The sequence below is a fragment of the Zophobas morio genome, unplaced genomic scaffold (assembly GCF_036711695.1).
Source record: "Zophobas morio isolate AGI-343-1 ecotype UQ-CSIRO unplaced genomic scaffold, CSIRO_AGI_Zmor_V1 ptg000023l, whole genome shotgun sequence".
NCBI lineage: Eukaryota > Metazoa > Arthropoda > Insecta > Coleoptera > Tenebrionidae > Zophobas > Zophobas morio.
This window is the reverse complement of record NW_026972128.1, coordinates 6,764,625-6,780,366: the sequence shown is the minus strand read 5'-3', so window position 1 is coordinate 6,780,366 and position 15,742 is coordinate 6,764,625. Positions and strand designations below refer to the sequence as shown.

At 32.3% G+C, this 15,742-nt stretch overlaps 1 protein-coding gene across 2 annotated transcripts in view; it reads right to left on the bottom strand.

Moving 5' to 3' along the window:
* Positions 1–8,344, bottom strand: part of LOC135134087 (nephrin-like) — a 494,536-nt gene extending 486,192 nt beyond the window's left edge. For both annotated transcript variants that reach the window (XM_064062687.1, XM_064062688.1), the window contains exon 1: positions 8,045–8,344. The gene's annotated coding sequence lies outside the window, so the exon portion shown is untranslated. The remainder of the gene's footprint in view (positions 1–8,044) is intronic.
* Between the last annotated feature and the right edge of the window lie 7,398 nt (positions 8,345–15,742).

Genomic DNA, 15,742 nt, shown 5'->3' with positions numbered 1-15,742 from the left:
CGACAAAGCTTTCCTTCACAAAAATTTTTCCGGGCCAGAAGTTTGCCATGTAATTTCAGTTAAAAATACAACGCACAACGAATGAATGTGGATGTTATTTTTTCATAATTAAAAAAATAGGGGACGTAATATTTTCATTCGATTCAAATCAGTCTGAAGCCTGATGAGTAATAACAGAGCGCTATGCATTTCATTAATACATTCATGAAGCTCCGAACTGAAACGTACAACAAGCTATCGGCTATGAAGGACCTTACGAAGAGAATGAAACACACAGTATACCTTATCAAACAATATAACCACATTTTCAACGCGAAGGACAATCAAAAGCTAACAAGAATACACTTCCTTCATGAGTTATAGCTGAATTTAACTAAAACTGTACTCTGATGTTAAAACATATTTATTCAGACACCTCAGGGGACAAAAACTGACTACTTTTTCCGACAACTTCTTTGTCGACCAGTGTAATTTCAGCGCGGTGTTTCGTTTAAACATCAGAAGCTCAGTCTTGTTAATGTCGAAAGAAAAAAGTATTGAGCAAATTCATTAGATTATATTAAAGGCGAGCGCAAACTTATTTGCATGAATATGCGAAGCCGATGTTTACAAACTTGCATGAATAATGCAAATTGCAAAGAAGGAAACCCGAGCAGATTGTTTAAATTTTTTCAAGCAAGCTCACTTCTGTTATCCTTTATATTAGAAATCGTGCGATATTGCGCGCGGGTTACAAGTTTTTTATACGTAAAGTGCCAATAGAAAGAGGAGAAATCCGGCTAAAACTCCCCAGACAGGGCGTCCGAAACCACCCCGAAGACAAGTATTATCGGATTGCCAGTTTATGTTTCCTGGTCGGCGGGACTATGGGATTTTTATGTGTTATTGACATTTATTATTATGGACACCATCGGCTTAATTTGTTTGTTTTAAGTCGGATAAGTCGTTAAACCAATTTCGAAAATTGAATCTCAGCAGCAAAGAGGAGAAAATAATGAAGAAAAATCACTAATAAATAAACCGAAATGACCCTTTCTTTTTGTCTTGTACACATAAAATGTAAGAGTGGCGTTTATCATCAATCCCGATGGTGGCCCGGCCACGAAAAGCAAAACACGTGCTGAATTCGCAAGTATTTATTCGCAAAATAATTCCGATCGTTGTGATATATTATTATTTCCCCCGGGAAATGAAATAAATAATGAAAAGCCGGGTGTGGCTGTCTAACAGTCATTTAAATTCAAATAAATGCAGGCTTACCGGCGAACATACAATTTTAATTTTGTGGGTAAATTAGTAGACAGAGAATGAAAGATTTAGCATACTCAACCCTTAAGCCCGCAACTTTCTTAATTATTGAGGACGCAGAAAACAAGATTGCGTTAATACAGGTTATTATTTATTCTAAGCATTTACTTTAATTTTGCCAAAATTATGCACAGCCGTAACAGCAGAGTATGAATTACTCATTTTGACGGTACAGGCGATAAAACCGTTACAACAACTTGTTTGAGGAAGAATTACGCAAAATGTTATGATAATTTTTTACAACGAAGATATCTATTCAACACAAATTGGGCGTTTGACCTTTGTTGTATTAGTCAGATTTCACGCAATAGAGTTTCCTACAGTTACCATGATTATCACATTCTCTACATTTCTATGGTAAAATTATTTCCAGTATATATTGATTAGTAGGATAGACAAAGGGCTTTTGTGTCCTTATCAACCGTAAGCGAAAGAAGTATTATAACATAACAGTAGTAATAACCGAACTGCTGATTACTTTCACTCTACGTTTCATGACGACCCCTAGATTACGAAAAAGTGGTCTCCTGTTTTCGTCTGTCTGTCGTCTTTTTTCAGTCGTCTGTGTCGCTTTTTATTAGACTGTTAATCTCCGAAACTACTGAGCCAATTGTCGTCAAATTCTGTACATATTTTAGGGATAAAACACTAACCAAAATTTGTTTAATCATCCTCACCAACAATTTGATGACGTCCCCTCGAAATTATTTTTAATGAACGCGAGTTAAATTTTATACAATAACAGACTTTGCACTTGTGATTTATAAATCTACTTAGATTTTTTACCTTAGACATCAAATTTTTCGTAAAAAATAGCACATTTGATTTCGACTAATGGACGTTTCTTTTTTTTTTCTTACACTGTTACTACTATTATCTAAGTATGTATAGAAGTTAAAACAACTAAAACGTAGCAAAATTAAGATGTATAGTTTTTCAAAGAAGAGAGATTTATTGAGATGTACTTCAGGGGCGAGGGAAATGCTGTCGAAAAAATTTTAGACCAATTTTTATACTTAAATTAACCGCTTATAAAACAATACTTACATGCTGTAAAAACTTAAAAAAGAGCCAAACTTTTTGAATCTGTCATGTCAAGGATGAAAAGATGTTTCCGTTCCTCGTATAGCTAACACTTTTTCTACAAACGTTACATCTTTTAATTAGCGTTTATTTTTGACTTTCCGATGCGACGTTTCTTTTGGCAATAGGGTTAAGTAAGGTGGTGAAGTTATTTTTAAACTCTGTGTTCAAATATTTTGTAGTATAAATAAAATAAAATATTCATATACATTCAAATAGAACACGGTGTATTTTATTACTACATTTTATTCTATTTTTTGTTGTTTTTCTTTCTGTTAAATATTTGATTTAAAATTTACTGTTACAGCATTTTTTTATTTTTATAAGAGACACATAGACACAAGAGTTATAAAAACCAAAGTGTACTATTTGAAAAAAACTGAAATACCGCTATTTGAAAATTGTGAACTTTTTTATAAACACTGTGTATATTAAAATTTGACTTTATTAATACCACAACAAAGCGCTTCCCTTTATTTTTCCACAAAATATTGTAACACAGATTTTAAATAACCTTACTGCGATTTTTTTTGTAGTTCTGTAGTTATCAAGCCTCGGAAGAGCTTAATCAGAATATGTAAAAATATACAGTGTTTCTTAAAAAAAAACTAAGTTGTATGTTATGCCTTAAAAACACGACACTCTGTATAGTTAAAAATAATTTTGGAATATAGTCCTCAAAGAACCGTACTTTATTTTCAGACTTTTTTCTATCTATACTTCTATACTTATATAATAAAGCTGAAGCTTTTGTTTATTTGAACACGTTAATCTCAGAAACTACTGGTTCAAATTCAAAAAATCTTTTTGTGTTGGATAGTCTATGTATCATATCTACATATAGGCTATATAACATCACGCTACGATCATTAGGAGCGAAATAGCAATGAAAAATTCGGAAAAACGGGAAAATTATTCCTCCTTTGACTGCTTCCGTTGCTTACGCTGCTTAAACGGTTAAAGTTACGTAAAAATCATGTATGACGAAATTGTTCCCCTCTAAAAGTTCTAAAGAAAAGTCCGTGAGAGCATATGTCTATCTTTTAAGGTCGAGTCAGTATAACCTTTTTTATGGTAATGAAATTTGTTCTAAAATCATAATGCATTATGTATAAAATTCTCGCGTCACAGAGTTTGTAACCGAACTCCTCCGAAACGGGTTGACCGATTTGTATGAAATTTTTTATGTATATTCGGTAGGTCTGAGAATAGGTTGTAAACTATTTTTTAAACCCCTAAGTGATAAGGGTGGCCCACCCTAAAAAATGTTTGTCTATTTTTTGGACAAAATTTTTTATTTTTATTTTTTTAAGAATTGGCATAAAAAATACACATAACCCTGCAAAAACTAGAAATATTTTGATTTGATATTCGAGTAGATACTTCGTATTTCGAGTATGAGCGTCTACTGAGTTTTATTTATATCAACCATTGTCAAAAAATTGATCGAACGTTGTTTCGACAGAACTTCCTTCGCACCAAAAGTATAATGAAACATATTCAGCATTTTCGAGTTGAGTCTTTTCTTCACACAATTTTGTGATGACCTAATCAACATTTACGATCAACACGTATACCACCTTGGATTGGTGCAGTGTAATACTAAAAATAACTGTATTGTATTCCCAAAATTATCTGCGAAAATCGAGTGAGATATTCCATCAATTTTTTGGGGGCAATAAATAAATATTCTTAACAATTTATCATGCTTACGATAACTTTAAAACGTCTGCAAGATCTCAAAGTATTCATTTTTGCAACTCTTGAGTTATTCACTAAAATAAATTGACTGATCCATATATTTTTTGAGTCACTGTAAAAGCAAATCTAAAAAACATGAATGCAATGATAAATTACGAAAATATACTGATGATTTATTCGACAAAATGAGATGACGTCTTCAAGTTTTTGGGCTTGATAAACAGACATATTTTGATTGAAAACCTACCATGTCAAACAGTAACTTCAAAATCTCTGCAATATTTCAAAATTCAGTTTTGCAATTCTCGATTCAATCAATAAAATAAATTGACTCAGTGATTAATTTTTTTGAGACACCCCCTATAAGCAAAACTAAAAAATAGAAATGGAATAATAAATCACAAGTATAGTCTCATCCTATTTTGGACATTTTAGATAGGATTCATTTAGCAAAATTTTGGGCTGGCGTCATCAATTTTTTGGAGGGGATAAGTAAATATATTTTGAATAAAAATTTATTATGCTTATCATATGTTTAAAACATCTGCAAGATTTCAAAACATTCGATTTTGCAGATTCAAAATTAAATTGTAGGTGAAACGAAGTTTACGGGGTCAGCTAGTCTCTAATAAGTAAGAACCCTGTATTTAAAACGTGGCTACAAAATTTTAATTTTTTTGTGAAAATCTGGATGCCAGAGGGGTAAAAACTCAAGGCGGATTCATAAACCACAAGTACAGTATTTGTACCAAGCAATATTTTGAGATGACATTATGAAATTGTTGGTGGTTTTGATTATCGTTTTACCATCTACACACTATTCGTAAAATAAAATTGACAGCAATCGGTTAAACGACAAACAAATGACAGACAGACGACACAGAGGCGTAAATTTTTACTTTTCCATCTAGAAATTCCTAACAAAATTTAAAACAAAATAGAATTCAACTAAAATAATAAAAATATCAAATAACAACAATATGATGAGGAAAAACTTTATTTGCACAATCAATACAAAACTTAAAACTTGCTATAGGTATTCCAGAAAAGCACAGTTGTAATGTTTTATAATTAATTGTAAATTGTCTAAGGTTATTTAGACAAAATTTCTCTCCCGAAGTACTGTCGAAATTTGCGAAATTTTATTTATTTTATGATAACTTCAGGAACCCCTATAACAACAAAAAAATATAAATAATACCAGTCATTTTCTAAGAAAAAAACTGTCGCTATTTCGCTACTTTTATGCTGTTATAAGAATACATAATAATTTTATTATTTGAAAAAATCTGTATGTCTAAGGTAGAAACTGAAGGCGGATTGATAAACCACAAGTATACAGGATTATATTATTTTTTAGACAGACTGACGCAAACGGGAGACTTTATTTCTTCATGCTCCAGGGGTCGTGAAACTTCGAGAAAATATGAAAGTAGTCGATCGCCAGACCCTAATACTTCCGTAGCTTACGCTCGGAAAGCAAAAACAATGCTTTTGTATATTCTAAAAATGCTTAATCTAATTCTCGGTTGTTTTTCACATTTGCTGTCCGACTGGTGTTATTTTTTATAATCTCAATAAAAAGTCTGCGTAGAATGTAGCAATTATAAGGAAATTTTCTTCATAAACTAAAGCAAACTCAATTCTGTCCAGGGGTAATGTAATAAATTTAGAAGTTCTTTTATATTTCCGTACAAAACCTTTCTGTTTCAATTAAGCAGACGAACACTGTGCCCTTTCTTTGTAATGTCACTGTAAATTTAGAAACTCAGTCATCTAATTCGTAAGATATTTTCAACAATGTCTTCACTTACAACAATGTTTAATTGTTTAGGAGAATATTTTTTTTTTATGAGATGGTTAAATTTATAAATATTAGTGATATCTTAATACAGAACCTGCTGATATTCAAACAACAAAATAAAAGAGCAACAAGAAAAGAAAGAATTCAGACAGCGAAAAGTGAAATTTTCATCATTATAACCGTAGTATATCAAATTCGGGTCAACATTTGTTCTGAATTCCTGTGCCTCATACCACAATATGCTTCTAATTATGTTTGATTTCATCAATTTAGAACATTCCAAATTGTGGCGCTTTGTAGCAAAACAAACAAACACTAGAACCAACCATTGTAGCTCTACGTAAAGTTTCGCAGTCACACTTAACTTCTGAAGACAAAAACAAAACAAGTTCAGTTGTTCCAAATACCGAAAAGCTTTCCACTTGGCGTCTACACTAGGACACTTATTTAAATTTTAATCCTTCTCAATCCAATCCCGTTAAATAAATTAAAAGATACTTATACCTGCCCCGCATTAAATCGTAGACAGTTATAAATAGCACCTATTTGTATAAGAATATGAGCAATATGTTATCTTAAAATTTTACGCGAAGAACCCCTAGTCTGTAATAAAAAGATATCCCGGATAGCGCATGAGTACGTGATCAGTAAAGATATACGACCACAGCGCCAAAAATAATTTTTCACTAATGTTGTAAAAAATCAATATACTACAGTTTGAAACTCACATTACACAAACTAAAAATTTATAAGAGGTTTATTTCGTTAATGAAAACATTAACATCTTTTAGCGTAGTTTCACGTCGATATTTTACTCTTGTCACATTCGCACTTAACACCGAAATGAACTAAAATCCACAACCGTTAAACTGAAAATTGCATTTACTCAGAAAACATAAACACGTAACACCTAGCATAATCTCTTTTATGAATCTATAAATCATCGATCACGCTGAATCCTGAAATAAAACAAACATACGTAAATTCGCAATGCTACGGGAAAAATTAAAAACCCAGCTTTGTTAGCATAAATTACGCCACAGTCTGAGGTGGAGCTTTTGTGTAAGACCGTGGAATTACGTTTAATAACATTTCATAAAGCAGGATAAGATTAACTTCGTAACTGTATGAATTTAAAATAAATCGATTACAGACCAACCAAGTTATGAATTTTTAATTAAAGTTTCATCATGCTTTATATAAAATTCAAAGAGTCGTAGGTGGAAGAAACGAAGGTGATGGTAGAACAGACTGAACAGCTTAATCACTTATTGAACGTTCTTGAAAAATCCCGACACCGGATGAAATCTCCAAATGTTGATTTCTGACAATATCGCTTTCTATTTTTTCTGTCCGATTATTATTTGAAAATAAATAACGCTTAAAATTAAATTGTGTTATTGTAGAACGTTCGAGTATAAAACGTGACGAATTTACTACGACTAACACAGAAGCGATTCTGAATCATGTGAAATCGAAGCTCAAACTTAGTGGGAGAATTTTAGCACAGTATGCGCTATCTCCAGTTGATAGTTAGTGCTATTATTGGTCGAGAACCAAAGACCTCCCCGGAAAAACACTGCTAGTGCCAAAATTCAAATCGTTGGATAACGGCCAACCAACCGCCAGGATCCTTGCACTTGCAACTTTTTTCTCTGATGACTACTTAATGGATTTTTTTGGACATCTTAAAGACATATTTTTCTAAAAAGAAATCTCATTTATCGAGTATCTGTAATTCTGTGTTAAAATTATCTTCTTCAAAAATTCTTAGCGAATGAATATTTTATGGTAATTAGTAGTTACATTGTGAATAGGTGTAACGGCAAAAAAAGTACAAAATCATACAGTAGAATGAGATTTTAACACCAATTTCGGAAAAAAGTTTTTACTTAAATGTCAAATCGATAAAGGTTTATGAGGGTGTTAAAGTAGATCAACTTAATTTATAATAAATGACCCGTAAGAAAATTTTTTTCGCCTAACTTGCACCAGATATTTTTAGAAATCTTCTACATAGCAGTTAACCGGCTAGAATTATTTCTAGGCACCACCAGTCATCCAAAAACCCCAACCACGCGAATATTTACAAAGAAAAGCTTACTCAAACGAACGATTGTTTAGCGCGAATTAATTAAACCCATGTACCTTTGTTTACTTAGGATCCTCCCGTGCTTCACCACAGCAACAGCAGCAGCGTCTCGACGCCGTCGTCGTGGGCGTAAACTCCCGCATCATCGCGCGATATCAAACACATGCTACGAGTAACATACACAAAAACAAATCACTTCGAAGTTTGTATCGTTGTAACGTTGACAAGACACGTAAATTGACACGGATGTCAGCCGACGGAGCGGTGACGGAAGGAGGCGGCGACTGCCCCCGGCCTCGACCACGCGTTTGCACTTAACCAGGTGTTGCGCTCTGTGATGCCGGAGCAAAGAGAACTACCCCCATGCTGCAAAAGGACTGCAGACTGACTCCGCCCGGACAGCGGACCTGAAACCCGGACCCGGACGAATCCGGGCGAAGCGCGACGAGCCGATTCCCGGAAACAACGGCCGTGAAATCGGTCCGGAGCGTCGCCGCCGCCGCACCCGAAGATACCTTACGCCAAGGATGGCCAAATATTGCAAAAAATATACACACAAAATTTAAAAAGAAAAACAGGAAAAAACACCACAAGACGATATAATATCTTAAATAACATGTCGAGAACCTAAAGGTTTTAAATTAAAAACCTGTTGTATTAAGAACACATTATAGTGTGTGACCTTGTTGATCAGAGTTAGCGCCATGCATACCAGATCAGAGTAACGCAGGACATTCGTCACCATTTAAAGAAAAATAGCAGATCTTTCAGTAACTAAAAGCATTTTGATTACAATTTTTTTAATATAATAAGTACTCCTAATATTTTAGTTAAAATTTTTGAAATCTTTTCAAAAAAGCTCGCACTAACGGTTTGACTTCCTGAAACTTCGGTGGTGAAATGGGTCCGGTGCGTACCGCAGCCTCCCTCAGACACCTTAGAGCAAAGATATCCGAAATTAATTTACAAAGCTTGTTTGTATATAGAGCCCATTTCATCCTCAGCCGCAATATTGGCGGAGTTGGGTCGCGCTGGCCCGAGTTTTTAATATGCAATCGATACCGCTTGAAATAAAGAACGGCGGTGTTCAAATATTTGGAGGGTTTTTAAATCAGGCGAGCTAATGGAGGTTTATTATTTAAAAACGAGCTTCCGAGGATGTGGACTTTGCTACAGGTTCGAACCGTTGTATCGAAAATGCGGGACTTTTTGGTCTGGAATAAGGGGGAAGATAATTCGCCGGAATTCTTAACGTGAAGCGGTAAACTTGTTAATGGTAAGTGAATTATAGAGTTGAAATGTCTACTTGATGCAAAAGGGGGGAAATTTATGCGTGGGGAGGGGCGGGATGCTGACTTTTGCATGTAGGTACTGGATTACTTTTTAGAATATGTTGTCATCAAGTTTATTTTTAACTTTTAAGATTAAAATTTTCTTTTGTCTTAAGAGTGTAGTATATGATTCTGCTTAGAATAAAAGCATTTTTTTCAAAATACAATGAAATTTGGAAGGTATACATATCGCCTTAAATTTTTTGAGATCAGGAAATTAAACTTTGTTAATCTTGTGTGATTATTCAAACAATGTTAGTGTTTTTTAGAAATTGACTTTGCTGAATCGAAATTATGAAATTTCATCTGCAAATTTTATGTTTCAAATAAGAACATACTAAGCTGTATGTTTCAATAGAAATTTCACTGACATTTTAGTAACAGTTTTGTAAATTTTACGTCTGCTGAGAAAATTTTAAAAAATAATAATTAATTTAAACTTCTTCTAATAACTTTCTTTATTATTTCAAGGTCAACCCATTTAAATTTAAATTCTTCATTAAAAGAAGGATACAATTATGTCAATCACAAAAGTTTTTGATAAAAATTTTCAACATTTCAATTTGCTTTTTGAACAATTTTTGGTCAAATATTTTAACTGATATTATTCAAATTAGATTCCTTGCATTTCGTATCATTCTATAAGTAAGTTTTTTTTGACAACAAATTTGTTGTATTTTATGGAGTTGTTTGGAAGATAAAGATGTTTATTAAATAGGTTGATGATCTCGGGCCAAGATTTTCTAAAAATTCGGTTTAACTTTTTTTTTAATATCTCCCAAACTGTCATTTATCAATTTATCGATTTTGGAAAAATCGTTGAAATCTTCAAAGAAATGAAGCCGAAAATAACTTCTACAAGTCGAAATCTAAAAGAAAATGTATTTTGGTGATTTTCGAAAGGACCTCCAAAAACGGTCAAAAAAGCAAAAAAGGTAAACTAGAAAAAATAAGATTTTTTTTTTCGTAAAAATCCTCAAAGAATTTTGGAAAACACATTTCGACGAAATGTTTCGAAAAACATAACGTGGTATTAGTGCCGGAGCAAAATTTTCCAAAATTCGGTTTTAATACCACAATCAACTGTCATTTCTCGTCATTTTATCGATTCTGCAAATTTTGTTGAAATTATCAAAGAAACGAAACCGAAAATAACTTCTGTAAGACCCAATCTACAAGAAAATGTCTTAGGTAAAAAAATCGTATTGAAAAATTGAGATTTTTGAAAACTTGTCTAAAAAACCCTCAAAATATTCCAACAAATACATTAACGCGCTAATTGTGAAAAATTGTATTGGTGCTGATGGTCCCGGGCGAAAATTTTTGAAAAAATCTGTTTGAAAATTTTGAAAAAATTGTTGGAATTTTAGAAGAAATGAAGCCGAAAATAATTTCTACAAGTCAAAATCCACAGGAAAATGTTTTAGGTAATTTTCGACGGTGCTCCAAAAACGATCAAAAAAACTTTATATCGAAAATTTCGGAGTCTTGAAAAGTTATCTAAAAAAATTCTCAAAATATTCCAAGAAATACATTTCGACGATCTGATTAGAAAACTATAAGATGGCCAACGACCAACGTTTTCCAAAATTTGATTTAAAATTGTTATTTTTCATTTTATCGATTCTAGAAAAATTGTCAAAATTGTCGAAGATATGAAGCCGAAAATATCTAAGTTAGTGTCGGCAATTTGGGACATTTGCTGAACATTGCTTATTTTGGAAAAATTGTCATTTTTCATTTTATCAATTCTGGAAAAACTGTTGAATTTTCAAAGAAATTAATCCGAAAATAACTTCTACATGTCTAACTGTCTAAATCTACAAGGAAATGTATTTAAATATTTTTCGATGGTGTTAGAAAAATGATCAAAAGTTCGTATCAAAAATTTGGGAGTTTTGAAAAGTTGACCAAAAATTCCCAAAATTTTCCAAGAAATATATTTCAACGAGCTGGTTCGAAAAATATAAGGATTTGATGATGCAGGACCAAGATTTCTAAAAAAATTCGATTTAACAGTGATTCTTTTTTAAATCTTGAAAATTGTCATTTTTCATTTCATCAATTCTGGAAAAACTGTTAAAATTTTCGAAGAAATGAATCCGAAAATAACTTCTGGAAGTTGAAATTTGCAAGAAAACATCTTTAGGTAATTTTCAAAAGGTGGTTGGAAAACAATAAAAAAATTCATCCTGAGAATTTTGAAAAATTGAGATTTTTGAAAAGTTGCCCGAAAACCCTTAAAATGTTATAGAAAGTATATTTCAACAAGCTAATACCAAAAATATAACTTATTGTTGATGATCCCGCGCTAACACATTCCAAAATTTGTTTTAAAACTAAATTTTTGTATATCACGGAAATTATCATATTGTATTTGACCGATTCTGGAAAAGTTGTTGGAATTTTCGGGCAAATGAAGTCGAAAGTAACTTGTAAAAGGCGGAGTCTACAAGAAAGTGTCTCGATCATTTTCGAAGGATGATCGAAAGAGTCTAAAAATTCAAGCGAGCGATTCTGAAAAATTGAAGTTTTTAAAAAGTTATCTAGAAATCCTTAAAATTTTCTTATAAATACATACACTTCGACAAGTTAATTCAAAAAGCATAACATAACTTGTTGATGACCCTGTACTAAGATTTTTTTTTAATTTGGCTCGAAAATTATTTTTTACTTCCCAAGTGTAAGCGAAGGAAGTATTCTAATCGAGTCTGTCGACCGACTCCCTACTTTATAGTTTTCTCGTCCTTTCATGACCCCTTAAGAACAAAGAAATAGGTCTCCCGTTTCCGTCTGTCTGTCTGTCCGTCCGTCTGTCTGTCCGTTTATCTGTCCTTCCGTCAAAAATTGTCATTTTTTTTTCTTTTATTGACTGTGGGGAATTTTTTTGAATTTTCGAGCAAATGAAATCGAAAATAACACTACAAGCCCAAATCTACACAAATTGTCTTTAGCCAATTTTCGAAAAAAATTTCAAAATATTTTATGCATTTGGACAAGCTGATTCGAAAAATACAAGATGTTAATGGTACCGGACCAAGATTTTCCAAAATTCGATTTAAACGTGACGTTTCTTAAATATAGCTAAAACTCTCATTTTTTATTTTATCGACTCTGGAAAACTGTTGAAGTTTTCAAAGAAATGAACCCGAAAAGTATAAATCTAAAAGAAAACGTTTTTAGGTAATTTTCGAAAGGTGCTTGAAAAACAACGAAAAATTCATGGTGGGGATTTTGAAAAATTGACATTTTTGGAAAGTTACCCAAAAATTCTTAAAATATTATGACAAATACATTTCAACGAGCTAATTTGAAAAACATAACTTGTTGATGGTTCCGGAACAACATTTTTCCAAATTCGATTTTTTTTTTTTAATCTCAAAAATTACCATTTTATTGATTTTGGGAAAGTTGTTGGAATTTTCGAAAAAAATGCAGGGAAAAATAACTTCTGGAAGTCTAAATATACAAGAAAATGTCTTTAGGTAATTTTTGAAAGGTGCTTAAAAAACAATAAAAAAAATCATCCTGGAGATTTTAAAAAATTGAGATTTTTCAAAAGTTACCTAAAAATCCTTCAAATATTTATTTTCGGAAAAGTAATTTTTTTAACGTCTGGAAAATTGTCATATTGCATTTAATCAAGTCTGGAAATGTTATAGGAATTTTCGGAAAATTGAAGCCGAAAACAACTTCTACAAGTGGAAATCTACAACAAAATGTCCTTATTTTAATTTTCGAAAGATAATAGAAAAAGAGTCAAAAAATTCATACAGGCGGTTCTGAAATATTCAAGTTTTTGAAATGTTTTGTAAACACCGTCAAAATTCTCTAGTAAATACATACATTTCAACGACTTAATTCAAAAATCATAACTTATTGATGGCCATGAACCAAGATTTTTGAGAAATTTGGTTCAAATATGATTTTAATTTTTTTAATACGTGATACATAAAAATTTTCATTTTTCATTTTAACGATTCTCCAAAGAAATGAAATTGAAAATAACTTCTACAAGTCTATTTACAAGAAAATGTCTCTAGGTAATTTTCAATGGTGCTGGAAAAAAAATCGTATCGAAAATTTGGGAGTTTTGAAACGTTGTCTAAAAAATTCCCAAAATATTCTGACAATTACATTTTGACGAGCTGATTCGAAAAATATAATTGTGCCGGGCCAATATTTTCCAAAATTCGATTAAGCCTGACTTTTTTAAATATCTCGAAAATCGTCATTTTTCATTTTATCGACTGTGGAAAACTGTTGAAATTTTCGAAGAAATGAAGCCGAAAATAACATCTACAAGTCTAAATCTACAAGAAAACGTCTTTAGGTAATTTTCGAAAGGTGCTTGAAAAAATCATCCTGGGGGTTTTGAAAAATTGACGTCCTTGAAAAGTTACCCAATAATCTTTAACATATTATGAAAAATGCATTTCAATAAGCTAATACGTAAAACATAACTTATTGATGGTCCCGGAAAAACATTTACCAAAATTCGATTTAAAAGTGATTTTTTTAAATCTCAAAAATTGTCATTTTTGATTTTATCGATTCTGGAAAAGTTGTTGGAATTTTGAAAGAAATAAGGCCGAAAACAACTTCTACAAGTCGAAATCGGCAGGAAAATATCTTTAAGTAATTTTCAAAGGAATGCTAAAAAAACAATTCAATTTTGAAAAATTCAGATTTTCAAACAGTTGCCCAAAACTCATTAAAATATTATGGCAAATACATTTCAACAAGCTAGTAAGAAAAATACATTATTGATGGAACATTGTGAGCTTTATTTTTGTCGTTTTTTGGAAAAATTGTTACAAATTCGGTTAAAATGAATTTCCCAACTCGAAGTTTACAAGAAAATGTATTTAGGTAATTTTCGACGGGTACTCGAAAAAATATCAAGAAATTCAAAGGACTGGGTGTATTGAAAAATTAACATATTTGAAAAGTTGCCTAAAAATCGTCAAAAAATTCTGATAAATACGTTTCGACCAGTTGATTCAAAAAATATCCCGAAAGCTTGAAATAGAGAAAAGAAAATTCATTTCAACGTAACAATAAACCGAGTAATAGAAATAGCAGCAACTTCCACAAATACCAATACAACTATAACACATGATCTGGCTTATGTAATAAAAATGTTTAAATGTTGTCAACCAGAAAGCTTTTTTGCAATACTTTTTGAACAACTAGTAAACTAGATTTATTGCGCTTATGTGACGGTATTTTCAGTGCAAGCGTGTCCTGAAGTGCATCGAAATTGAATTTTTCTGCATTAGCTAATCAAGTTTCCAGGATAGATGTCTAGGATACAGCGACAGGACTTTTCTTTTGTAAATACGATCTCTACAGTGCTTATCTATCAGTAGCATCTACTTGCTTGAGATGGACATCTACTAAAGAAAAATTGAGGTGCTGCTTGACCCGTGAAAATTTAACAAAAAACATATTGCAAAAATCATCAAACTGTGTTACAAAAAAAAAGTTGCGTCCGAGCAAACACGGAACATCGAAGCAATTAAATTAAGCTGTATCATACGTTGTCCCAAAGCTAAATTACTTTTTGTAAGTCAGATATTCACTCTGTTCCTACGCCATTTGACACCCAAATGCTTTTATTTTCATTTAATTCACGGTCGATACAAGAAAGGATCCACCAAGTACTAATCATCATTATTTCGGACACGTCCTTCAAAGATATTAACGATTCGTCCGAGACCGACTCGTAAAGCGTCTTCCACTCATTCTAAACGATTTTTAAATTTTGCTGCTCATCCGTACACTTGTTTTTGCGTCTCACAATTCTATTCTCCCGTAATAACATCCTCTGAATTTTCATTGGTATAACACTGTTCGAGAATACAAATTCAATAATGTAGCTGCATTTGTAATTTATGTAAGACCAGCTGTAAGCCTGCGTCGTTAATCAGTAACAATTGCTTCCTAAAATATTAGCTGTTCACTTGAAACTGAGCAGGAAGATGGAATTATCTATATTTTAATTTATTTTGTAGCGTTTGTCGTCGCCAACCAGTAAAACAGATCGTTAAAATTTGGAAGGCTTGCATCATTCGGAAAGACGTATTCATGAACCAAATCTTGAAATCCCTTGTTTTACTTTTAACTCGTTGTTCCCTTGAAAAACAGGCCCACTCTTTTTATAAGCGACTCGTAGAAAGCTCAAATTTTGCACACCACCGAACGAGCAAGGAGATTGACCCTGATCGGATTATTTCAAGCTCTGGCGGCCGGAAGAGTTCCAAACTGTTCTTACGCATTACTCGCAGAAAGCTCAAATTTTGTGCACGGAATTCTCTAGAGGAGTGCGTTCTGCATCAGGTTTGAGCTTCATGGAAATAATTTTAAGCGCCAGCAGAATGTTTTCGTGGATGGTTTTTACAAATTTGATGTTAATCATCC